This window comes from Amblyomma maculatum, chromosome 2 (assembly GCF_055883805.1).
Source record: "Amblyomma maculatum isolate TAMU_Amacu chromosome 2, ASM5588380v1, whole genome shotgun sequence".
NCBI lineage: Eukaryota > Metazoa > Arthropoda > Arachnida > Ixodida > Ixodidae > Amblyomma > Amblyomma maculatum.
Window position 1 is genome coordinate 69,372,441 of NC_139345.1, and position 25,624 is coordinate 69,398,064.

The window sequence follows — 25,624 nt, forward strand, 5'->3', positions numbered from 1 at the left end:
AAGGGGAAAAGAAGATAGGGCAGCTGTAGTGGAGGGATACGGAGTTTTTTCCACCACCTGAGGACCTTTAACCAGACAACTTCACTTGGCAAAAATTACTGGTGTATTTAAATGAGGAGGCGTATGAGAAATCACTCCATCGAAAACCGGTCGCTGCATCTTAATTAAAACATCGTACAATGAGACGATTAGTAAACTAACTTTTCTAGGTCCACGTCAATGGGTAAACAAAAATCCAGCTTGGATATGGCCTTCACTTGATATTGTAGCGAATTTATGGTGTCGCAGCGAAGCACCAGAACAGAACGACCATAGTGGCAGGCTTCTCGAACCGAGCAGCTCGTGCCATGCGTGTGCACCGTGCACGCGCCGTTCGACTTAATTTTTTTAATTCGCCGGCTAGAAACGCAGCTTCGCCGCTTTACAGCATCGTTGTGCGCTACAATATCAAGCGTACGGCCTCAGACATCTAGTTCGCCATACTCTCAACATAAATAAACATTGCGCCAACCTGGGGGTGACCAGCCCACCCGAAGTAGACAACGCAAAAAGGGACGTAAAGAGAATACCACCCTTAGTCTCAATCGCGTACACGTCTTATGCCATTCGTCAAAAGATGTCGCATGTCTCGCATATATAGTTCACAACGAACAGAGAGATCATTCAAGGTCTCTCGTTCTTTAGCAGGTTCTGACACAGTCCAGGCGTCAATCACACACATTGCCTCTAGTGGATGGAGAATAGCAGACAGAGGCGCCGCCACCTGGAGGTATAATAATTGGCTATAGCTTGCGTTCTGCAGTTTTTCGTTATTCTTATATACTACATTTAAAGTCGCCTCTAAAGATCATCGGAGACGTGACAGCCCAGTACTCCCTATGCATCGACAAAGCAAATTGTCGGCTTTTAAAAAGGCCAGGCGGAAAGTATCGACGCGTACGTAATCATATACCTGTGTAAGGAGAAATGACTTTGGTACGCTAAGCTTACGTTGTTCCTAGGCTTTTCTGGACGTCAATAACGATGAAATGCTCTGCTTGCCACGGAACGGAACAGCCGGGCTTTATTACCTAATATTCGCCCGTTTGCTGTGACATCGTGACAAAAAGAAAAAAACTAATGTAGAATACCCCTTATTTTTTTTTTTTTTTCAAAGAGCACTCACAGGCGTCATGGTTCGTCCGCAGCGGATATAACGTTCCCCGGAACGCCCATGTACCGCGTCGTGTTAAGGAGTTCATTTTACAAGGCAAATTTGAAGCGCGATATATAATATACGCTTTCATACGCATGCCAGACAGAATAAAACTAGGCACAGGCCGTCGTGAAGGGGGACTGATGTCATGAAAGGCGTTCCCGACGAAATGCTGTTCTGGGGCCGTTGACCGCGCGGACATCCCATTCTGAGTGTCTCGTCTCGGTCGGCTCTGCGGCGTTGGATAGCAAGCTATGCGGCTCGTTGGCTCGTCCTCGTTCACTCTTCCTGTATTTATTCGATTTCTGTTGGTGAAAAATATGAATGAACAAAAAAAAAAAAATGACCGAATAGTAAAAAACAAACATGCCCCGAACTTTGCACATGAAAAAAAGCAGCGAAATAATAACACCATTTATACTGAACGCGCTGATCCTCACACGCAAAACTTGCTGCGGCTGCTTCTGCAGCCGCTGAAGTCAAGTCTCGCGGAATAAGTTCCTTTCCCGGAAGAAAAGAGTGGAAGCACGCGAAAAAGCCTGCGTCATAATATGTCTCCGCTGCATTTTGTGCCATTTTTACTATATTTATTTAATTCATTCATACATACACTGAGCTATGGCTCACACTTCCTGACATAGCTCGTCGTACATCCAGCAGCTTTTGCCTGTATTCCAGCGCCCTATTTTTTTCGCCTCCTCTTTTTCGTCCGCAATGCCACCAGCGTGTACCTCTTTCGGCTGGTTGGAATCATTTTGTTTTTCGTCTTTTGTCTTTTATCTTCGAGTTTTGCCTTTTTTTTTTTATGTTCCCTGCGGGCCTTTATTGCGAGCGACGGCTGTATTAGCCGCACCAAATGCGTAGCGTGCCTTTTCCCTAGCTTCCCCCACGAGGGACCAGATGCCGAAAGGCAAACAACTAAGCCGAAAAGGAACTGAAGAAATGCAAGAACTATGCTGAAATATTCTTGTGATATAAGTTGAGATCAAGTGTATGTTTTTCGACCATGCTTCCTATATTGCGGCAAAAATTGTGAAAAGCGCGGTATAAGGCGGAGTAAGAAACGAATAGCATTATATGCGCCCCCTGAATCGCGCTACTGGATGAAACAGTATGAATTATGGAAAAGCTGGCCATTTCTGATCCTCTTCTCTGGAGTGCCTATTGCGTTCTTGATATGCATTTGATGCGGAGGGCTTCGCTACTGGACATAGTATGAGCAAGAAAAATAATAATAACGCAATACGAGAGTAGAGGTCTGGTGAGGCAGATAGGCTTAGGCCAGGATCCATTGCTTATTGAAATATCCGTCCCTACCACTGCCGAAGGGAATGAAAAACATGATTGAGAAGAGTGCACCGTGTGCGTTGCTTACATTAAATGGAAACTCAGAGCACTTTATTCGGAACCTAATTTGAGAAACAACGACTTTAAGGAAATTTCAGTGATGAGACGTCTAGAAGATTTCACATTGCCGATAAGGGAATCTCGCTTCTACCGAGCGAGTAAAGCCTTTCAAATGGAATATCATCACGGGAGGAGAGGGGGACCGATCGCCATTAAGTCCATGCGAAATTAGAGAGGCACTCATTCGTAGACGTCTGAAGTTCAAGCAACACCGGAGGTATCATCTTCATGTATCGGGGCACAGTCGATATCTCAAGACTTGGAGGTACTCATGGCGACTTAAAGGCTGTTTTGAATCCCGCGCTCAATAGAGTGTTTCGTTTACATCTCTCTCATAGAAGGAAGACCTGCTTTTCATGCATGATCCTTTCTGTCTTCGCTGAATTCAAATGCTGAGTGCAGTGTGCCATACGCTTTCCACGAAATTTCATGTAGTCGAAGAAGCCGGCGTCTAATCTCAAGAAAGAATTCCTGTGGCTCCCACTGAACTATTTTTTTTTCTTTATATCGCAGTACGGAGAGAAGTTAAAACGCACGACCGGAATTTCAGTTCTTCCTTCAAGCCATTTTATCTGCATTCTTAAAGCCTTTCTACTTTGTCTGTGTGACCTTAGCAAATGTAGGTCTCATTTGAAGTTATGTTACCGCCCATTTATTTTAGACGTTTTAAGCTTAATTCTTCTAATAAAATTGAGACGAACTCTGAAACAAGTGAAATCGTGTCATAATTCTTGGTCACTTTCTCAGTATGGGGAGTAGGCCTGTTTTTTTTTTTATATATATATATATAATCAAAGTTCTGTGTGCAGAAATACACATCGGCCATTTTAAAACCCTTTCACATTGATCAGTTTTGAAACCTTGTTTTTTTTTTTTTCGAGAAAAACTCATTCATTCGAGGTACTCGTTAAGAATGCTGTACATGCTACATCCACTCGTGGATAACAGCGCGATTAGTATTGACTATTTTTACTCGAAGTCAATTTCTTTGCGAGCGTCAAGTTTTTAGTCGCGAATGCTCTTGAGCTATATGTGTGTTATCTATTTCTTTTTGTGTCTACATCACTGTGACACACTTGTTTACTTATAAGACGCCTCAAGAAAACGTGTATTTCAACTATATCAGTAAGGTATCCCAAAAGCTTCAATAGCATGATTTTTTTTTATTTCAAGTGGCCATGTGACATAAGGTCGTTGACAACAAAAACGTTCGGCTTTCTTTTTTCGATCGATCGTCGTCGTTGTATTCGACCTTTGCTTTTTCGGTGCATTGTAGTTTACTCCGTGGTAGCGAGTGAGGCAAACTTGGGACTTGTTTCACTTTCACCCCAGTAGATTGCGCACTGACCTTTTGATGGCGGAGCATTGAGTTTCACTGCCTCGGAAAGCCACAATCTATCAAACGCCTACGAACACCTGGTGCTGCCCTATCATTGTTCAGTGGCTGTAGCAATCGTCTCACCTACACGCCGCAATCGTACGTAGTTTCAGCGGTGTTGACGTCAGAGCACCTTCATCAATAAATAATTCCTGCGGAGCTCACGTAACCGTTGCACAAAACTCATTCAAGAAAAAATCGATTGCGCCGAACGGAGGCGCACAGGCACGGGCATGGGAAGTAAGTGGAAAGTCAGCACGAAATGTTTAGAGCGGAAGACTACGTTTATGCTGGTCAGAAAAGAGAAAATAACAGTTGCTAAGCGCCGCTTTTTTATTTACGTTGAATTCCTTGTGTACTTCGGCACACGTGTGGATCTGCTGAAAGCCCGTGCAGATGTGCCGTTAGCTTTTTCGATACTATTGCCTATGCGAAGTGCACTCGTATACGAATTACCGCTCAGCGTGCGTTTTATTATGGCCGCCTTTCAAGTTAATTGCGGTAGATTTCTTGCGCCTACTTCTTATGTTGTGAGAGCTTTTCAGGTATTTTTCAAGTACTAGATGATGTGAAGTTTTTCAGCCAACAAAGTTAACTTTAGCGCTTGGTAATCCTGCAGCTTTGGTAGCCTGAATCGTGTGACTGCCAGAGAAGTTACTTTTCCGCCTCAATAGCAACATTCGCTTCATTTCACCAAAGGTTGCGGCAGTTTGCAGCTTCTAAACTTTCGCCTACGTTTTTTATGCTGCGGCTGAATACAGAATAAAAACCAACCAATCAGCAAATTAGTGATCAAGCCCACATGACAGTGAAAACACAAAGATGAAAAAAAATAATAATAACACGCCAGTGACAGGTAGTAAGGAAGGCAGCTAGGTAAATGGCTCAGTAGCTGCATAAACAAGGCATCTGTGCTCTTGCTGTAGCGTACAAATTGAAAACGAGTTGAAAGCTCGCATAATTTAAGTCATTCCGGGCACTAGAAGACTACATCAAGTGCATGCTATGCAGTGTTTTAATGCCTGTCCCTATTCGTTCAATCCCACAGTACCCTCTGTCCCCATCTACCCCCCCCCCCCTTTTTTTTTTTTTTTTGATAGCGCAGCTCTATTCGCGCTGCAAACATCATGGTTATTCGCTTGCGCGTTTGACCTTAAGCCGCCAGAACTGGATTTCGCACGATGATGATAATGATGATGATGATGATGATGATGATGATGATGACCTGAGACAAAATGGCACATACCCACGGCGGGGGATTGGCCAGCACGAGCGCTGCTACCCCCGCCACCCAGCACTACTCAGCGTCACCCAGCGATCACCCCGATCGTTGACGCAGGTTCTCTCCACTGTGATCCTACGTGAATAGTCGGAGGGTCAACAACTGCTTAGCCGGCGCTTCTTTGCTGAGTCTCGCCGTGGTAGAGGTGCGTGCCGGTCCCTGTGCTTCAACGTTTCGGGAGAGGCATCAAGCTGAGTTTGATTATTCGGGCGGTATAGCTCGCCGAGAAGCAGGAAGCGAAGATAAGGTATGATGATCTCGATTCAATGATGAGTGAGAAGCTCGCAGAGAGAAAAAAACGCCATTATGACCGCTTAGCCGTGCTAGAAACTAGAGATAACCAGGTTTAGCTGGCACAACCCTCCGAAATTTTTTCATCTCTTTCTTATTCCAGTTTAAATGTTATGATACAACAGAAATAAAAGAACATGAAAGGGTGAAATATTCATGTAAACCTCTAGGATGGGTCATTCCCAGACTGCAAAAGAGTGGAACGACTTGCCAGCTGAAGCTTTTGTCCATCCTGACCACGACGTTTTCAAGACATACATCACCAAATTACTTATATGATTTGTTAGCCCACCACTCATGTAACGCCCCAAGTGGGCATTTTAGGTACCAAAAAGTAAATAAATAAAATAAATAAATTCGTCTACTCTAAGGACATGGCACTGCACACAAAACTGGAGAGGCCATGCTAAGAAATAGCGCGCAAAGAAAAAGGAGAAGACTTCAGAAGAAACTGAATCCTGAAACGATGGTTGGATGTACGGATAAACTATTTGTAGGCTTACAAAATAGTTTTTTACTGCCACGGTGGGTGGACCTCTCACGGTGGGCGGTATCGCTCAAGAGGAAAGTATACAACAGTTGCATCTTACCGGTACTTACCTATAGGGCTGAAACGTGGAGGCTAACCAAGAGGGTTTTACTTAAGTTGAAGACAACTCAGAGGGCTATGGAACGAAAACTGGTAGGGGTAACATTAAGAGATAGGAAGCGTGCAGAGTGGGTCAGTAAAATAACTCAAGTTACCGACATCTAGTGGAAATTAAGAAGAAATGGGCATGGGCAGGACATATATGTAGTGCAAAGAGAGGATAACCGATGGTCGCTTAGGGTAACAAACTGGATTCCAAGGGAAGGAAAACGCGTAGCAGGGGGCGGCAGAAAGTTAGGTGGGCGGATGAGGTTAAGAAGTTCGCAGGGGTCAAGTAAATGCAGCTAGCACAGAACCGGGTTGATTGGACCCTCTAATGAGGGTCTTTAAGGTATTAAAATGAAGTGAAGTGAAGTGGAGGCCTTCGCCCTGCAGTGGGTATAGTCAGGTTGATTATGATGATGATGATAATGATGATGGGTGGACTTGCTAGTCCGACAATCTACTGGCTTTCAGCCTTTGCTAGTTTTGCGGCTAATCGCTGCAAAGAATGATCTCCCATCGCACTATAGAGGAGGGGGGGTTGTGTCTACCTTGCGCGTCTCCTCGAAATCCCATATTTATTTATTTATATATTTATTTATTTTGATATACTGTCAACCCCAATGGGGCTTTTACAGAAGTGGACATGAACTGCACGACGTGGACATAATTGCTGATGTGGCAGCTTCAATATGGAAATCCTTCATAGAATAGCACAAAGAACACCAAAAGATCAGTTATACAATAGAAAGCATATATCACCGGAGCTTTGAAACAAATTCAGACAGCTTCATGACAACAAAGTAGGCTCGGCAAGCTCTAAGAACTTTTGGACTGTAGGTTGCCTTACAACTGAGGTGTCAAGTGCGTTCCAATCGCGCACTGTTTGCGGAAAAAAAGAAAAGTAAAAAGTGTTGTTGCTACAGAAAAATCGTCAAGAAAGAGGGGATGTTTATGACGTGTTATTCTGGACTGGCTTTTTTTTTTTTTTTTTTTTTTACGACGTCTTCGAGGTTATTCTTTCATGTGATATCTGTCTGCGCTTCGGTCGCAGTGCCTAAACTGGGGGCTGTGTAGTATACTGTTGGGTATCACTGATGCAACTTTGGAGGACAAAAAAAGGACAAGAAAAAAACAGGGCGAATTGGTTTGGTTACAAATGGGAAATGGTCTAATATCGTGATTAACACGAAGAGGCAGGTTAGATAATTCGACGCGTAATATTCTACTTATTTTCGAGGATAAAGCTCCACAAACCATACTAGTAAAATTTTCGGTTCTAATAATCTAGCATATAAAATCTATGGGACTCTGAAGCTCCGTCTATGAGGGTAGACGGGCATTTTGCTACTTGGCTAGTCGTGAATGCTTCACCTATTCACGTGAATGCTCTATTATCTCACAAGTACTGATTTGCATACAGCAGTATAAGCTGTCACATCATGTTAAAATAGATAAATCCCCGCTTTAATGAAGCCGAGGGAACGTGCCGGCGTGACCTAGGAGTTGCGTGTCCAACTCGGCATCGAAAGATACCGGAGTAATATTTCATCGAACCCTCCCATCTACACAGCGGCGCGAGTAGGATTTGACATCATCTGTACGAGTTGGTATCTGCCAGCTCAGTCTTATCATGCGGTATCGTTACGTCACAAACTCAGCTGAAGAATCAGTACATCCATGTCAAGTGCGAACTTTCAAAGTCCACGAAATGTACGCATAATGTTTTGTTCACAGTGATGCCAACACCAAAACCAATGCCTAAAACAGCGGATGTTTGGACAGTATGAGGCCTTCAACGAGCGGAAAGTATCGGTTTCTTTAGCTTGTTTGAGGAAGCTTAGCTTTTCCTCTCGTCTAAAGGGGCTAAGTGCAATTCTCTGGACGTCACAACTACGGTGAAGGGACTGATATATTGAATTTTATTTTTCTCTCTCTCTCTTTTTCTCTCGCTTTGCATTAGGAGCGTTTCTTTGAGTTTCGGGAACAATGCACAAAGATTGGCAGGACTAGGTCAGTCCATCTCAGGTGTCCTTTCTGATTCTTTTTTTTTTATGTGCGCACTCTTTCTCTTGCTCCTTGAGAGCCTTCGCAAGAAAGACAAAAAAAAATTGTGCTGGGATATTAAGAAGCCTCGAAGCAAACTGGCCGGAGCCGTAATCGATCAGTGGCGATCTGTCAGTCGAGTGGTGCCCATCGCTCTTTGCTTGACTGGCGGCTGTTCTCCGGTGCGGAGGCGGTTGTACAGGAAGGTAGATCAACGCTGGCAGAGGAACTCTGTATCGGCTTCCTCGCTCGGCCGCGCACGGGTCCCAGGAGTCTCTCCCGACTGATGCGGCCACGGTGCCTCCGGCGGGAAGAGACGCCAGCCCGAGATTCGTCTTAGTTAGCGGTTTCTTCTCGTCCCAGGACATCCTCTGAAAGCTACGTCGAAGCAAACGGAGAAACTCCGAGCACCTCGGGCGCCATTCTAGTGGTCTTGTATGCTGGAAGCTAATCGGCATTCTGTGTATCAACATAAAATGCGTCAGCAATAAAGATAGAGGCAGTGCAGACTAGCTGCACATGAGCATACTGCGAGGAAACTTACACACTAAGGCGTACGTTTAGAATGCTTGCTGCCATCGTACGGCTTTTTTAAGTGCGGTTAGGCTCCATTCGTCAAAACATTAGCTGGGACTTAGCTCTTGTTAAGCCCGGTAGGTTGCGAAAGCAATAATAGCGTGGCTACGCTATAGTTCAGCTCGTAGTGTAGCCAATTGTGGTGTACGATGTTGACACATATACAATGTAATCACAATAATGTAATTAATTTATTAAGTGTAATGTAATTAATGTAATGAATGTAATGGACATTCCATTCGGAGTCGTCATCGTTGAGGACGATTCAAGAGAAGCGCGACGCGCTCATCTAGCGGCATCTTTAGCGCGCCGCCGAGCGAGACGCTGTTCCTTTCTTCATCTGTCCGTGTAGCTCGCTGTCGTTTCCTGGATTCGTCGAGACGGTGTGACTTTTCTTTCTGTTTATCAGGATGCATAGCGAGTGCCTCAGCTGAGCAAGCGTGAGCATTTATATAAACATTGTTTTCCTCCTCCTCCTCCTCTCAACCGCGAGAGAAGAAGCGACAGCAGCGCTTCCCTCGGTAGCAGCGCGGCTCCAGCTGCAGTGCGTCGTGCCTACCGACCGCCGCCACCCGACGACTCGACTTGGTAGCCCATGTCTCGCAGCTGGTATGACGTCACCGCCATCTGGGGTCATCAAAGGTCAAACGTGCCGACCAACCGTAGCTACGCGAAGGGCTGAAAATGGGAGTAGTATTGCTTTCGCAATAATATCTTCATGCACCTAGCTAAGAAACCCTTAGTGAGGACTTCCTAGAAGCGTCCTTTTCTTGAGATATGCGAAGCCACGGAGCTATAAATAATTCTAGTACCGTGATCAAGCTTTACCCTTATTCTTTCTTGCAATACTCTTAAACCTGAACGCATGATTCACGGCGCAATATCTATGTCGGCACTTAGGTAATGGGGCGCCCCGGTGGCTTTTGGAAACGCTGGGTTTACAATTTCGGAGCGAACTTGCGGCTGCTTACCCTCTGCTACTCATCTCTATTGCATAACACTCTTCGGTCGCCTCAATTTTGTCACGTAATGTGACGTAATATCACTAGAAGTGTCATTGACAGAGAAATGCGGCGTCGGCGTCAGACGCTGGCGTCGTCATTGTGAACGGAGTCAGAAGCAGCTTGTCAGGACCTTAGCAATCTGGACCAGACATGCTACCTCTAGAATTCGCAGGCGCGTTCATACGGCTTGGTTACAGAGGGTATATGTCTGGTGGTAGCCTACGCCATCGCCATGTGAGGCGAAGAAACCGTATAAGTAAGCAGCACTCTAAAATTGGACCTGTAGACCTGAGATAACGCGTCCTGTTACGGGCGCACCATGCTCATTGTATTATTGAGCTTGTAAAGTTATAATCGTTCCTTTCATTCTACGCGGTCAATTTAAATGGCAAGGATGACTGAAATAGCTAATTTCATTGCACGTATACCTTATAGCTCCGAACATTGGCATTAGTAGATAGTGCGTGTGCGTGTGCGTGTGCGTGTGCGCGTGTGCGCGTGTGCGCGTGTGCGCGTGTGCGCGTGTGCGCGTGTGCGCGTGTGCGCGTGTGCGCGTGTGCGCGTGTGCGCGTGTGCGCGCGTGCGCGTGCGCGTGCGCGTGCGCGTGCGCGTGCGCGTGCGCGTGCGCGTGCGCGTGCGTGTGCGTGCGTGCGTGCGTGCGTGCGTGCGTGCGTGCGTGCGTGCGTGCGCGCGCGCGCGCGTGCGTGCGTGCGCGTGTGCGTGTGTGTGTGTGTGTGTGTGTGTGTGTGTGTGTGTGTGTGTGTGTGTGTGTGTGTGTGTGTGTGTGTGTGTGTGTGTGTGTGTGTGTGTGTGTGTGTGTGTGTGTGTGTGTGTGTGTGTGTGTGTGTGTGTGTGTGTGTGTGTGTGTGTGTGTGTGTGTGTGTGTGTGTGTGTGTGTGTGTGTGTGTGTGTGTGTGTGTGTGTGTGTGTGTGTGTGTGTGTGTGTGTGTGTGTGTGTGTGTGTGTGTGTGTGTGTGTGTGTGTGTGTGTGTGTGTGTGTGTGTGTGTGTGTGTGTGTGTGTGTGTGTGTGTGTGTGTGTGTGTGTGTGTGTGTGTGTGTGTGTGTGTGTGTGTGTGTGTGTGTGTGTGTGTGTGTGTGTGTGTGTGTGTGTGTGTGTGTGTGTGTGTGTGTGTGTGTGTGTGTGTGTGTGTGTGTGTGTGTGTGTGTGTGTGTGTGTGTGTGTGTGTGTGTGTGTGTGTGTGTGTGTGTGTGTGTGTGTGTGTGTGTGTGTGTGTGTGTGTGTGTGTGTGTGTGTGTGTGTGTGTGTGTGTGTGTGTGTGTGTGTGTGTGTGTGTGTGTGTGTGTGTGTGTGTGTGTGTGTGTGTGTGTGTGTGTGTGTGTGTGTGTGTGTGTGTGTGTGTGTGTGTGTGTGTGTGTGTGTGTGTGTGTGTGTGTGTGTGTGTGTGTGTGTGTGTGTGTGTGTGTGTGTGTGTGTGTGTGTGTGTGTGTGTGTGTGTGTGTGTGTGTGTGTGTGTGTGTGTGTGTGTGTGTGTGTGTGTGTGTGTGTGTGTGTGTGTGTGTGTGTGTGTGTGTGTGTGTGTGTGTGTGTGTGTGTGTGTGTGTGTGTGTGTGTGTGTTCTGGCATTAAGGTTCACATTAACACTCATTTCATGAGCATTTTATTTATCCCAGGGCTTTCCTAAGCGCCATCTGGCTTGCATTTCGTTAGCTCCTGCACTTTTTAGGTCTGCTTTGTTACATTAATACGCATAAAGTGGTGAAGCCACCTTGGACGAGCCGAATGATAAGGCAAGGCAAGATAATATTTGGAAAATGTTTCGCGATGGTCACTGTAACTGTTTCTTTAACTGTTTTTTTTCTTACTGGTTTTTCTTTTAATTTGAGTAAATATTTTTATGCTGCCAACTATCTTTCTGCTTATCAGAATCGACAGTCGCCTTAGTACTTTGAGAACCCCTTAACAGTTGCCTCTAGAGCCTTATCACTGGCTTACTCGTAAACTCCATAATGGTTTCCAAATAGGACAAGTTGGTGCGGTAACGTTTTATGGAAGCAGTGTTAATGTAGAACGCTGGAGGATACCAACATAACGCAGGCACTATGCTATACAATAAAGTGTTCCGAAAGCACTGCAGAATCTGCACTAGAGAAATGTGTAAGCCTGTGCGTTACTGCTGTGCGCGTGCGCGTGTGCGTGTGTTTGCGTGCATTACGTTTCACATTAACACTCATTTCTTGAGCATTTTATTAATCCCAGGGCTTTTCTAAGCGCCATCTGGCTTGCATTTTTTTAGCTCCTGCACCTTTGAGGTCTGCTTTGTTACATTAACTTATATAATGTGGTGAAGCCTACTTGGACGAGCCAAATGAAAAGGCAAGATAATGTTTGGACAATGTTTAGCGATGACCAGTGTAATTGTTTTTTAACTGTTTTTCCCCTACTGGTCTTTCTTTTATTTTACGTCAATATTTTTTATGCTGTCAGATATCTTTCTGCTTATCAGAATCGACAGTCGCCTTTGCACTTTGAGAACCCCTTAACAGTTGCCTCCAGAGCCTTATCACTGGCTTACACGTCAACTCCATAATGGTTTTCAAATAGGACAAGTTGGTGCGGTAACGTTTTAAGGAAGCAGTGTTAATGTAGAAGGCTGGAGGATATCAACATAACGCAGGCAGTAATGCTATACGAAAAACCGTTCTGAAAGCACTGCAGAATCTGCACTAGAGAATTGCGTAAGCCTGTTCGTTACTGCTGCGCGCGTGCGCGTGTGCGTGTGCGTGTGTGTGTTTGCGTGCGTGTGCCTGTGTGTGCTCGCATTACGATTCACATTAACACTCATTTCTTGAACATTTTATAGATCCCAGGAATTTTCTAAGCGCCATCTGGCTTGCATTTCTTTAGCTCTTGCACTTTTGAAGTCTGCTTTGTTACATTAACACTCATAATGTGGTGAAGCCACCTTGGACGAGCCGAATGAAAAGGCAAGATAATGTTTGAACAATGTTTAGCGATGGTCACTGTAATTGTTTCTTTAACTGTTTTTATCTTACTGATTTTTCTTTTATTTTGCGTCAACATTTTTTTATGCTGCCAGATATATTTCTGCTTATCAGAATCGACAGTCGCCTTTGCACTTTGAGGACCCCTTAACAGTTGCCTCCAGAGTACCCCGCCGGGGTGGCTCAGTGGTTACGGCGCTCGACTACTGTGCCCAAAGACACGGGATCGAATCCCGGCCTCAGCGGCCGCTTTTAGCTGGAGGCGAAAAGCAAGGCGCCCGTGTGCTGTGCGTTGTCAGTGCACGTTAAAGAACCCCAGGTGGTCGAAATTTCCGGAGTCCTCCACTACGGCGTCTCTCATAGCCCGAGTCGCTTTGGGACGTTAAACCCCACAAACCAACCAACAGTTGTCTCCAGAGCCTCATCACTGGCTTACACGTGAACTCCATAATGGTTTCCAAATAGGACTAGGTGCGATAACATTTTAAGGAAGCAGTGTTAATGTAGAACGCTGGAGGATACCGACATAACGCAGGCACTACTGCTATACAAAAAATCGTTCCGAAAGCACTGCAGAATTTTCACTAGAGAAATGCGTAAGCCTGTGCGTTGCTGCTGCATATGGTATATAGAGATTTCCCACTGCGTAAATTATGATACCAGCAGCATTGTTAACAACATTGTGCAGCAAGTTGTGCATGCCCGTGTATGTTTCTGAATTCAAAATCTTTTTCAGGCTTATGGTGAAAATCGCGCGTCGGTGAAATTCCATAGCGACATGTGTGAGCGAGATCCCGCGAGTGAGGGGTACCGCGCCTTTCCTTTCCTGTAAACCAATTATTGAAAGTCAGTGAACTTTCATGCTTTTAACGAAACGCTGGTTGTACTCAACAAGGGGCGCGTAATGTACCGTGTGCAGTAGTAACGCTCAAGATTTCGCATTTTACACTGCAGATTCTGCGCTGCTCTCGCTACACAATGACGTCACATTCCAACGTGAACATAGCTACGCCACCATTCCGACGTACTCATAAGTCACGTGAACGGAAGTGAGGTATCACGTGATCAATTTGGACGTCGCCATTACTCCGGTTGGCTATTTGGACATTCGATTCATCTGATTGGCTCTAGTTAACAAATGAGTCCACATGCACCAAACGTTCTCCTGGTAACATTTTTTCACCCTCAATGGACTATACCATTTGCTCTTTCCGATAGCACCTCACTTCGACGCAATCCTGGCAACAAATGTTTCGTGACGAACTCTTCAAGTATAGCTACTTAATGCTTACGCATTAAAAATAAAGCCGATGGCAAAATTCGCTCAACCCGATAACGCATTCTTATCCCTTTAGTCGCTTGTGAAGTGTGACCTGTTGGTCGAATATTTATGGGAATCATCCAAGGTGGAGTACATTTCTAATAAGGGAGTGATTACTCATTGACGTCCACCCTTATCTGTAGCCGTATGGCTGCGCTTGGGTGGGCGTAATTGCCCCCTTGTTCCAAGTTTTGACTCCTTGTTTATAATGACCTTTGTTACTTTAAAAATGGCGAATATTAGAGAAAATTTAAGAACGGTTGAGGTTACCGACAGTCTTCTAAATGGGCATTGAACAGATTCGACAGGAGAGGGCGAGATTTGTCCTTAGCTTCGTCGCTAAGGTTCCCTGCCCCTTGTTTCTTCATTGTGTCGTGTGATTTGTACGTGTCCTCAAATAGATAACGGTCCCGCCTGAATATGACTTGTGTACCTGTGAACGTTATTCTCTGTATCTTTTACCTTTGAATTCTCTTCTTCTGTTAGCGTGAGTACTGGTGACGATTACGAAACGGAATCCATAGCAACGAGGCTGCTTGCTTCACAGCAGTCATTATAACAAGAAAAAAAAAAATAATGGATCGATATGAACTTTTTTTTCCGGCTGTTACGTTTTTTGTGCGCCTTTGAATTTTTTACCAGGGTGCTTATTTTGTAGCCAGGTATAATTATAGGTAATAAATAGTGGCTCCGTTTTTTGTTGTTTCGTTTTCTTTGATCCGTGAGAATTTTTGCTTTGTTTTTTGTATACGGTAAAGATTTCCAAGTGATGCTACCTTTCATTATTATCAAAATAATGTTAAAATTAACCTGTAATAAAATAAAGATAAGGCATGACCTCTTCTTCACGTGCCCATTAGCGTACGATCTTATTTCTCTTGCCTTTACTGGTCACATACGAATAAATCGATGCCCTTGCGATTAGATGATGCAGGGCTCGCTACCGGTATAACTGTTGCTACTAGCAAAGTTTTTCAAATGATCTGAACGTTTCGCAAACAATGAAATCTTGCCCGCCTCAAATCAGAGTATCGAATAGACATTTAATGCGCAAGTGCCTAAAACATTCTCAAAAAATATCTCAAATGAAGCCACTCTACACGTGGCATGCAGTGCAGTAGACTGAACCTGCATGCAACAGCACATGCATTCAACAAGGTCGAGTGCCTCTAACCTTCTTACCTTCTTTCTTTAATGTCTATAATTCGCACCTTCATTTTTCAACATTTTATTTTTCGGCCATTAGATAAGAACTCTTCAGTGTCGGAGGCAGCGCCGAAAAGATTGCGGGTCGCTAAGCACCATTTTTTACTGCTCTAAGCGGCATGGAATTTGCCCGGCAAAAAAAAAACGACAGATACAAAAAAAAAAAGGAGGACTCAGAGGAATGCCGAAGTTGGGGCGAGGAAACAGGGAGTAGGACTGGCACATGTTTTTGCGCGTGTGCGAAATTCGGGAGAACGGAAGACAGCGAACTGAAGGCCAGGGATATGGATGAAAAGGAAGAAGGCAGGAAGGGAGAGAGGGAGAGAGGAGGGGGGGCGTTCGCCTTTCTCTCGCGCCGGGACGGGAAAAACGCGCAGGCCATTACCGACATACAGTGATGGAAAACGAGCGCGATTTCGAAAGCATACTGAGCGCCTCGCGCTCTCTGAAAGAGGGCGGCCCTTAAAGGCTCGTCCGATCGCATTGAAGAGGCACTAGGCGGCTGAACGAGCCCCGCCATCGCTTGCCGTGCAACGATTACGGCGCACTCTTCTTGACAGATGCTCCATGCCTCTTTTCCCTTTCTTCCCTTTCTTTACTTCCCCTCCCATTGCGTTAGCTCGTTATGGAAAGAGAAAGAGAGCGTGCAAGGAAGCAGAACGAAAAGCGAAGCAGATAGCTCAATACTATGATGTCGCTCGCTACTAAGGTCGACCTTTTTGGGGCTTGTCGTTCGATTTGCCTTCAGGTCTGGATAGCGTTTTCCCGTCCTGGCACCATTAGATCCGGCAGGAGACGAATTAAAGCGAGGATCTCGCCCTGCGCTATTCGGAGCCAATGGGAGAGTGGGGTCGGAAATATGGGAACACGAGGGGTACGAAGCCGTGTCGTGATACTGTCGAGCGAATATCTTTTCGCTCACATCCAAACTAACGCGCGTGCGCCTCTTCGGCACGGAAATCGGTACGGTATGTGTCGACTGGTGCGAGAGGTTTGTTTTGCAAGCAATTTTCTTTTGAGAAACGGAGTAACGCAGGTGATGGTGCGAAACAAAATTTCTTCCCGAAGTTCGAGTCCAACATCTATGGACACTGCTTTTAATTATGAAGCAGAGAGCAAAATTTTGTATCACCCTTATTAAAATCCAAGTGGGAATTCATAATCTTCCGATGCGTACGAAAGTTTTACTTTTAACGTTCATCCTACATTCGCAACAAGTGTTTAAAGTTCCATAGGGATGTATATGACAATAAATAGACTAACCCTAGAAACCTCTTAACGAAGTATCTGCGGGTAATCTATTGCTAATAAGCAATCTAACTATCTACAAAAAAAAAAAAACATAATGTAATGTGGATTTAATGGTTGGTTGGAACGTCTAGCGCTGGCAGTACTTTGGGCACAAGGGATTGAATTACCAGCCGCAGGGCACAGCTTCAGCACGAGCGAGATGGGCGCCGGAGACAAGCGATGGTGATGGCGATGCCGCAGCGTTTTCTGTTCTTTGTCTTCTTTACATTTCCCCCGCGTGAAGAAGTCGCCATCCTGGCGACTCAGGGAGAAGAGACGACCAGAGGGTTGTAATATGGCTTGAGGCGGCTAACGTGGACAACCTCGCGGCCGCGACGGCGGTGGTCGGAAGAAGGGGTGACTGGCTCGATGACGTAGTTCACAGGGGATGTGCGTTCCAAGACGCGATAAGGTCCGTGGTATTTGGTGTCTAGTTTGTTGGTGGCAGGAACGCATAGCCAAACGAAGCTGTCGGCCAGGAACGTGGGAGCAGGGGTATCGGTATCATGCTGATCTTTGCGATAGCCTTGAGTGTTGGAGGTAAACGTGCGAGCTAGGTGACGGCATTCCTCGGCCTTCTGTGCAATATCTGACAAGGCACTGTACTCAGAGGCATCTGGATGGTATGGCAAAATTGTGTCCAGAGTACAAGATGGTTCACGGCCATATAAGAGAAAGAAGGGCGAAAACCCGGTTGTTGCTTGGGTGGCTGTGTTGTACGCGAACGTTACGAATGGCAGTACCTGGTCCCAGTTGGAGCTTCCCGATTCAGATGTAACATACATTGCGAGCATGTCCCCAAGCGTACGGTTGAAGCGCTCCGTGAGGCCGTTTGTTTGTGGGTGGTACGCGGTTGTAGCCCGATGTATCGATTTGCAAGACGACAGGAGCTCTTGAACTACTTCGGAAAGAAAGACACGACCTCTGTCACTCAGTAGCTCGCGAGGGGCGCCGTGTCGAAGAATGAAGTGGTGTAGAAGAAAATGGGCTACCTCTCGGGCTGTCGCCGCGGAAAGTGCAGCAGTCTCGGCGTAACGGGTCAGGTGATCGACTGCGACGATGACCCATCGATTACCAGCGGCCGTGCATGGTAGCGGACCATAAAGGTCGATTCCCACGCGATCAAACGGGCGAGCTGGACAAGGTAAAGGCTGGAGAGGGCCAGCGGGGTGGCGAGGAATCTTGCGTTGTTGACAGGCGGTACAAGAGCGAATGTAGCGCCGTACGAAATTGTACATTCCCCGCCAGTAGTACCTCTGACGAATTCGATCATAGGTTTTGAGGACGCCGGCATGAGCGCTTTGAGGGTCAATGTGATGGTGGGCACAAACCTCGGAGCGGAGGTGGCGCGGAATGACAAGAAGCCACGTTCTGCCGTCTGAGTTGTAGTTCCTGCGGTAGAGAAGGCCGTCGCGAATGGCGAAATGGGAGGCCTGTCGGCGGAGTGCCCGAGGATGTGTAGCCGCGGAAGTAGTGCCAAGGATATCCAGCAGGTTAGAAACCCAAGGATCGTGTCGTTGCTCGAAAGGCATATCCTCAATGGTGAGTGCTGACAAGAGTGCTTGAGGAGGGGACGATGAGTTAGGCGAGCGCACCGGTGACCGAGAAAGAGCGTCGGCGTCAGAGTGCTTGCGGCCAGAGCGGTACACTACACGGATGTCGTATTCCTGAAGCCTGAGAGCCCAGCGCCCGAGACGGCCAGACGGATCCTTGAGAGACGCGAGCCAGCAGAGAGCGTGATGATCTGTAACTACCTCGAAGGAGTGGCCGTATAAGTAAGGGCGGAACTTCGTTACAGCCCACACGATTGCTAAGCACTCCTTTTCGGTAACGGAGTAGTTGGACTCGGCTTTGGTAAGAGCACGGCTTGCGTAGGCGACAACGTATTCGGAGAAGCCAGGCTTGCGCTGGGCGAGGACGGCGCCGAGGCCGACACCACTGGCATCGGTGTGAAGTTCTGTAGGTGCAGTAGGGTCGTAATGGCGAAGGATTGGGGGTGACGTCAGAACATTGCGCAGTGTCGCGAATGCATCATCGCAGGCTGGCGACCAAGAGGAGAGGTTAGGGGTGCCTTTCAAGAGCTGTGTAAGGGGGGCTATGATGGTTGCGAAATTCCGAACAAAACGACGAAAGTACGAGCAGAGGCCCACGAAGCTTCGCAGTTGTTTCAAAGTGGTCGGTTTCGGAAAGTCAGCGACGGCGCGCAGCTTCTCAGGATCAGGCAGAACTCCATCTTTACACACAACATGTCCGAGTATTGTGAGCTGGCGGGCACCAAAGCGGCACTTTTTGAGGTTGAGTTGAAGACCGGCGCGGGTTAGGCAGGTGAAGACCTGGCGAAGTCGAGTCAGGTGGGTCGGGAAGTCGGTTGAAAAGACGACGATATCATCGAGGTAGCATAAACAGATGTTCCATTTCAGGCCGCGCAGTACAGTGTCCATCATTCTTTCAAATGTGGCTGGGGCGTTACAGAGTCCGAATGGCATAACATTAAATTCGTATAGTCCGTCTGGAGTAATAAAGGCGGTCTTAGGACGATCCGCCTCTGCCATGGGCACCTGCCAATACCCGGAGCGTAAATCGAGTGAGGAAAAGAATTCTGCGCCTTCCAAACAGTCTAGGGCATCGTCGATTCGTGGGAGGGGGTACACATCACGACGAGTGATTTTGTTGAGGCGGCGATAATCAACACAAAATCGTATGGAGCCATCCTTCTTTTTAACTAGAACCACAGGAGACGACCATGGGCTACAGGATTCTCTAATTACTCCGCGTTGCAGCATGTCATCGACTTGTTGGGCAATAACACGGCGCTCAGTCGGGGACACCCGATACGGCCGCTGATGGAGAGGTGGGTGAGCGCCAGTGTCGATGAGGTGGGAAATGGTCGTCGTGCGGCCCAAGGAAGATTGCGGAATGTCGAAGGAGGCGCGGAATTGGTGTAGAAGGTCGAGAAGTTGCTCGCGGTGGCGCGGTTCTAAAGCGCTGTCCACGGAATGGTCAAAAAGGTCCCGCTGTAGCGGATCTGAAGCCACACGAGTTGGAGTCAAGGCGTCAACTTGGCAAACAGGGAATGACACATCATCAAAGGTGAACAGAAGGTCCACGGGCTCGATGCGGCCGAGGCACTCCCCTTCGATCAACATAGCGGGAGACGGAAGAGGATTGGCTACCAGAAGTGTGCTAGCGCCGTTTTTCATGTCAAGGACGGCAAACGGCAGCGGTAAGTGGCGGCGGCGGCAGACAACGTTAGAGGGCACAAAGAGGACTGTCGCGGCGGTGGTAAAAGAGGCAGTGAGGGGAACCAGAACAGCGCTAACGGGTGGGATGGTTGTGTCATGTGCTACGAGGAGTTTGGTCGCAAAACGAGGACACGGCTCGTGGAGCAGGGCATCAGACGGTGCATCACTCGATTCAATGAGCTCTACTTGAGGACTGGCGCAGTCAATGATAGCATGATGCTGGGACAGGAAATCCCAGCCAAGAATGACGTCGTGAGAACATGTGGGGAGAACGACGAATTCGATGATGTACAAGGCTGCAGCAATGACGACGCGAGCAGTGCAGATAGCTGTCGGCTGTATACTGTGAGCGGATGCGGTACGAAGCGATAGTCCCTCGAGAGGCGTAGTCACCTTTCGGATGGAGCGGCAGAGTTTTTGGCTGATAACTGATACAGCGGCACCGGTGTCGACGAGCGCAAGAGCATGAACACCTTCAACGATGACAGGAATAACATTCGTGGGATTAAGACGAGGACTTTGAAATTCGGTCGGATACGCAGTTCGTGCCTCGCGAACTGCGGCGGTTAGTTTTCCGGCTGGGTAGCGGGTCGTCGGCGCATTGGCGAAATGGAGCGGCGACGTGGTGATGGCGAACGACGAGGGCGGAAGTCCGGAGGTTCAGGGGGTGCTGTTGGAGGACCCGATGGGACTGGGAACTGGGGGGCCAAATAAGGTGGCGCAGGCCGTGCAGCAAAGGCCATATTTATTCGGCGCCGGCAGTAGCGTGTAGTGTGTCCGGGGATGCCGCAGTGGTAGCAAATAGGCCTGTTGTCTGCAGTGCGCCATGGAGATGGTGTCTGACGCAAGGGGGGAGCAAAGGCTGTTGGTGCGGACCGCATGGGGGGCGAAGCATAGGCATATGCTGGCTCAGGCGGTGGACTTGAAGTGACTTCGGCATACGTGCGACGCAATACTTGAGGAGGAGCCGGCGCGAATGCTGGAGCGTAGCTCAGTGGCGCAACGCCGGAGGATGAAACTGTGGGCGTGAGTAACGGCATTGAGGGTGCGACCGGAGCTGATTGAGGAACAGGATTAGGGAGGACTTCAGAGACATGCTGCTGGATTGCATGGCGAAGCTCCGGAACAAGGCCAGTTGTTGACGACTCCTTAACATATGGCTGTAGGGACAGTTGGCGCGCGACCTCCTGACGTATAAAAGCCTTGATGTCTTCAGAGAGGCTAGATGACTGCCTCTCCGCGGCTAATCCAGCGAGTGATGCATCAGGCTGGCGAATCAAAGCACGCTCCTTGCGGAGTTCGTCGTAGCTTTGACAGAGGTCGTATATTTCCTTGACCGTATTGGGGCCTTTGGCGATAAGCATGTTGAAAGCGCCGGCATCAATTCCTGTGAGGACATGACGTATCTTAACGGTCTCGGTCATGGTCGGGTCAACGCGGCGACACAAATCAACAATGTCCTCAATATAACTGGTGAACGTTTCACCGGGCAGCTGTAGTCGCGATCGAAGACGCTGTTCCGCGCGGAGTTTTCGGACGGCGGGGCGGCCAAAGACATCAGAAAATTTAGTCTTGAAATTCGCCCAGGTGGAAAAGTCCGACTCGTGGTTTCGAAACCACAGATTAGCGACGTCGCTCAAGTAAAAGATGACATTGTTGAGCTTACGGTTGTCGTCCCAGTTATTGTGACGGCTGACCCGTTCGTAAGTGGTCAGCCAATCGTCGACGTCGTCATCGCTGCTTCCGCTGAAGGTAGTCGGGTCCCGTTGACGGAGCGCACCTGTGCAGGTGACGGGCGGAGGCAGGTGCAATGAAGTCGGCTCCGTCATTGGGGTAGTCAATGTTCTGCTGCGAAGTTCCAGGGCGAGATGGGTACAGGGAACTTCAGATTGACCTCCACCAAGTGTAATGTGGATTTAATGGTTGGTTGGAACGTCTAGCGCTGGCAGTACTTTGGGCACAAGGGATTGAATTACCAGCCGCAGGGCACAGCTTCAGCACGAGCGAGATGGGCGCCGGAGACAAGCGATGGTGATGGCGATGCCGCAGCGTTTTCTGTTCTTTGTCTTTTTTACAATAAGTTAATATACAGCTTATTGATGGAAAATTCGCGTGTTGAGATTTTTCGAGCCTTCTATATGAATTAGGCAACGAAGATTCGGTCGAAAGTCGCAACCGTTCATACTGCATGCTTTATCTGAGTGTTACAAATTTTACGAAATGAAGGGATATAAGATATATAACACAACTGAGGAGGGAATAAGGTTAACTCAGTGTGTGTGTGTGTGTGTGCGCGTGTGCGCGCGTGCGCGCGCCTGTGTGTGTGTGTGTGTGCGTGCGTGCGTGCGCGCGTGTGCGTGCGTGCGTGCGCGCGTGTGCGCGCGTGTGCGCGCGTGTGCGCGCGCGTGCGCGTGCGTGCGCGTGCGCGTGCGTGTGCGTGCGCGTGCGCGCGTGCGCGCGTGCGCGCGCGTGCGCGCGTGCGTGTGCGTGTGCGTGTGCGTGTGCGTGTGCGTGTGCGTGTGTGTGTGTGTGTGTGTGTGTGTGTGTGTGTGTGTGTGTGTGTGTGTGTGTGTGTGTGTGTGTGTGTGTGTGTGTGTGTGTGTGTGTGTGTGTGTGTGTGTGTGTGTGTGTGTGTGTGTGTGTGTGTGTGTGTGTGTGTGTGTGTGTGTGTGTGTGTGTGTGTGTGTGTGTGTGTGTGTGTGTGTGTGTGTGTGTGTGTGTGTGTGTGTGTGTGTGTGTGTGTGTGTGTGTGTGTGTGTGTGTGTGTGTGTGTGTGTGTGTGTGTGTGTGTGTGTGTGTGTGTGTGTGTGTGTGTGTGTGTGTGTGTGTGTGTGTGTGTGTGTGTGTGTGTGTGTGTGTGTGTGTGTGTGTGTGTGTGTGTGTGTGTGTGTGTGTGTGTGTGTGTGTGTGTGTGTGTGTGTGTGTGTGTGTGTGTGTGTGTGTGTGTGTGTGTGTGTGTGTGTGTGTGTGTGTGTGTGTGTGTGTGTGTGTGTGTGTGTGTGCGTGCGTGCGTGCGTGCGTGCGTGCGTGCGTGCGTGCGTGCGTGCGTGCGTGCGTGCGTGCGTGCGTGCGTGCGTGCGTGCGTGCGTGCGTGCGTGTGTGTGTGTGTGTGTGTGTGTGTGTGTGTGTGTGTGTGTGTGTGTGTGTGTGTGTGTGTGTGTGTGTGTGTGTGTGTGTGTGTGTGTGTGTGTGTGTGTGTGTGTGTGTGTGTGTGTGTGTGTGTGTGTGTGTGTGTGTGTGTGTGTGTGTGTGTGTGTGTGTGTGTGTGTGTGTGTGGTTTGGCATTATTCCTGGGCCTAGTAAGTAAGTATGAGGTCCTGATCTCTTTTGACTCAGGGCAGGCGTTTGTCAACGCCACAGGGGAAATGGATAGTTAAAGGAGGAGTTGCCTCTTGCGTTCCACAGATGATGCTACGTATTCGTGCACTGCAATTTCGCACTGTACAGCAAACAACGCCGTCTTCATCATTGGGGCCAGGGTCGAAAACACTATGCTCTGTATTGAGCGACCGCGACCATGTAAAACTTGTAGCGGAGGTTCGACATCCCATATATGCATCCCATCTCGCCTTGTGTGGAGAGAAAAATAAATAGAAATGCAGGGAAGGTTAACTGGGTGATGCCCAGTAGGCTACCCTACACGTAGGGAGGAGACCAAAGGAAGAAAAAGGAAAGAAAGAGCGGTAAAGAAAGGAGTTTGTCATGTCCAGAGAAAAGGGGGTGTGGGGCACACACACAGGCGACATAACGTAATATCACAGCGGGGGAGGCCGAGTGGTATCTACAATTTAAGTAATTGGCCAAAGGTGTGCTAGCGGGATGCCCAGCCTCCAGTCGTAGACCATGAGTGTCTAGTCAGGTTTCGGCCGATCAGTCGAAGGTGCCTTGTTGAGCCGGCTCTTGTATGGTATGGTATCTCGACAATGTCGGTTGTATCGTGAGCCGATCGACCAGCATAGTCAGCTAAGTCGTTGCGAAGAATTCCACTATGGCCTGGTATCCACTGGAAGGTGATTTCGTGATCCTCTTCTAATGCCTAGGAATGTAGGCGTCGTCCTCCGCTACAAGTTGCTCATGATCGCGGTGGCCCAAGATAGCTCGAAGAAGACATTCTAGGGCGGCTTTAGAATCACAGAATCACAGGCTTTTCTTCAGATGCATACTTTAAGCAGCACAAAGTGTAGCCAGGTCCGCTACAATAGAGGTAGTCTTATGCGAAATTAGATGGTAAATATTTGCCTCTAGCAGGAACGATAACGGCGCAAAAAGAACTAGTTGGGGTTACCGAGCCATCCGCAAAGACGTGAGCACGGTCCCAATTGACATTGTGTAGTATAACAGTGTCAATTGCTAAGGGCTGGCGTTGATAAATTTGATTTATTCGATATCCCCTGAATAGCAAGGCGCAGACATGGAAGTCTCAGACACCAGACTGGCAACGGAGGTCGTGCTGCCGGAGTGAATTGTTTTGGGATGGATGGCAGGTGCGTTGCTATAATCTTTGCAAATGCAGAATGTGGTCTCTGCAGAGGAACCATTGAAGTATGTCGCATGTGCATTGTCAAGGACTCTAAGGCAATATATGCGTCGAAAGCAGGTGGCCTTTGGCGAGTGCAATACTTCCCAGTGTTGGTGTGAAGCTCAGGCATGTGCAATGTGCTTGACCCTGAACTGCCCGGACAGCACGAAAATTAGTCTTGTTCGTGTTTGAAAGTACGGGCATACTGCACCACAAAAATACTAATACTTAATGATTTGTAAACCTTCAGCATTGATTGAACCAACAAACACCATGATTTTCTGCCATGAAATCGGAGTAAGTGAGCGATGGATGTTAGCTTTTATTTTAGTAGGTTGCAATGCGGGCTACGTGATAAATTGGGGTCTATCAAAATCGCTAAGAAACGATGAGATTTGTAGTAAGAAACGATGTGACCATCGATGCATACCGGATATGGAGTCATATATTTGCATGTAAACCACTAGCGCGCACTTTTCCGGTGAAACACAGAGACTTTGTTTCTGAAGATAAGCCGAAGTTATTGCTGCTGCCCGTTCAAGTCTTGCACGCGCCTGGAGACGCGTCACAGAGGAGACCCAAATGCAATTTGTAATGCAGTCCCGCGCAGTGCGGTAAAGATCGTCCGATTCATCAATTTCTATCTGTAAAGCCCTTTGTCGCTGTGCATTCACTTCGTCGTCTTCATGAAGTTCCATCTGCCCCGCTCTTCCATCCAACCTAGGTAAATGTGCCATACATACACGCCATCTCGATAAAGACAGGACATTTCGGCCCTGCCAGAAATGCTGTTGAGAGCGCCCAACAACAAGAAGCCAAAATAACTCGTTGCATAGAAGCTTCCCAAGCGCGGAAGGCAACCAACATCGCAGCCTATGGCTTCCGCTCGTAGAACTTGGTTCAAGGATAGTTGAATCTCTACAAATATTTTTACTTCACCGTTGCGAATGCGTCAAGTAACATCTCTCGAAGCATTAGGAATGGTAGCACGTTCTCCACCATCTTTCTGCCGGCAGGTTTCCTGACACTAGTATGTACTTAAATATTTCAGTTTCTAAATTTATACTAGCGCCACATTCGCTGTATGGAAGAGACAATGATTTTGAGCACGTTGGAGTATTATTTCCGAAATTAAATTATTTAAATACTACAGTTTACCATCATTTAGAGATATTTTAATGCTAGCATATTAAAAAGTAACCATTAGTGTGTTTCGTTTAAAACCTAACCAAGCGGTTTTCTTCAGGTCTGAGCATACTGTTTAATTGGAA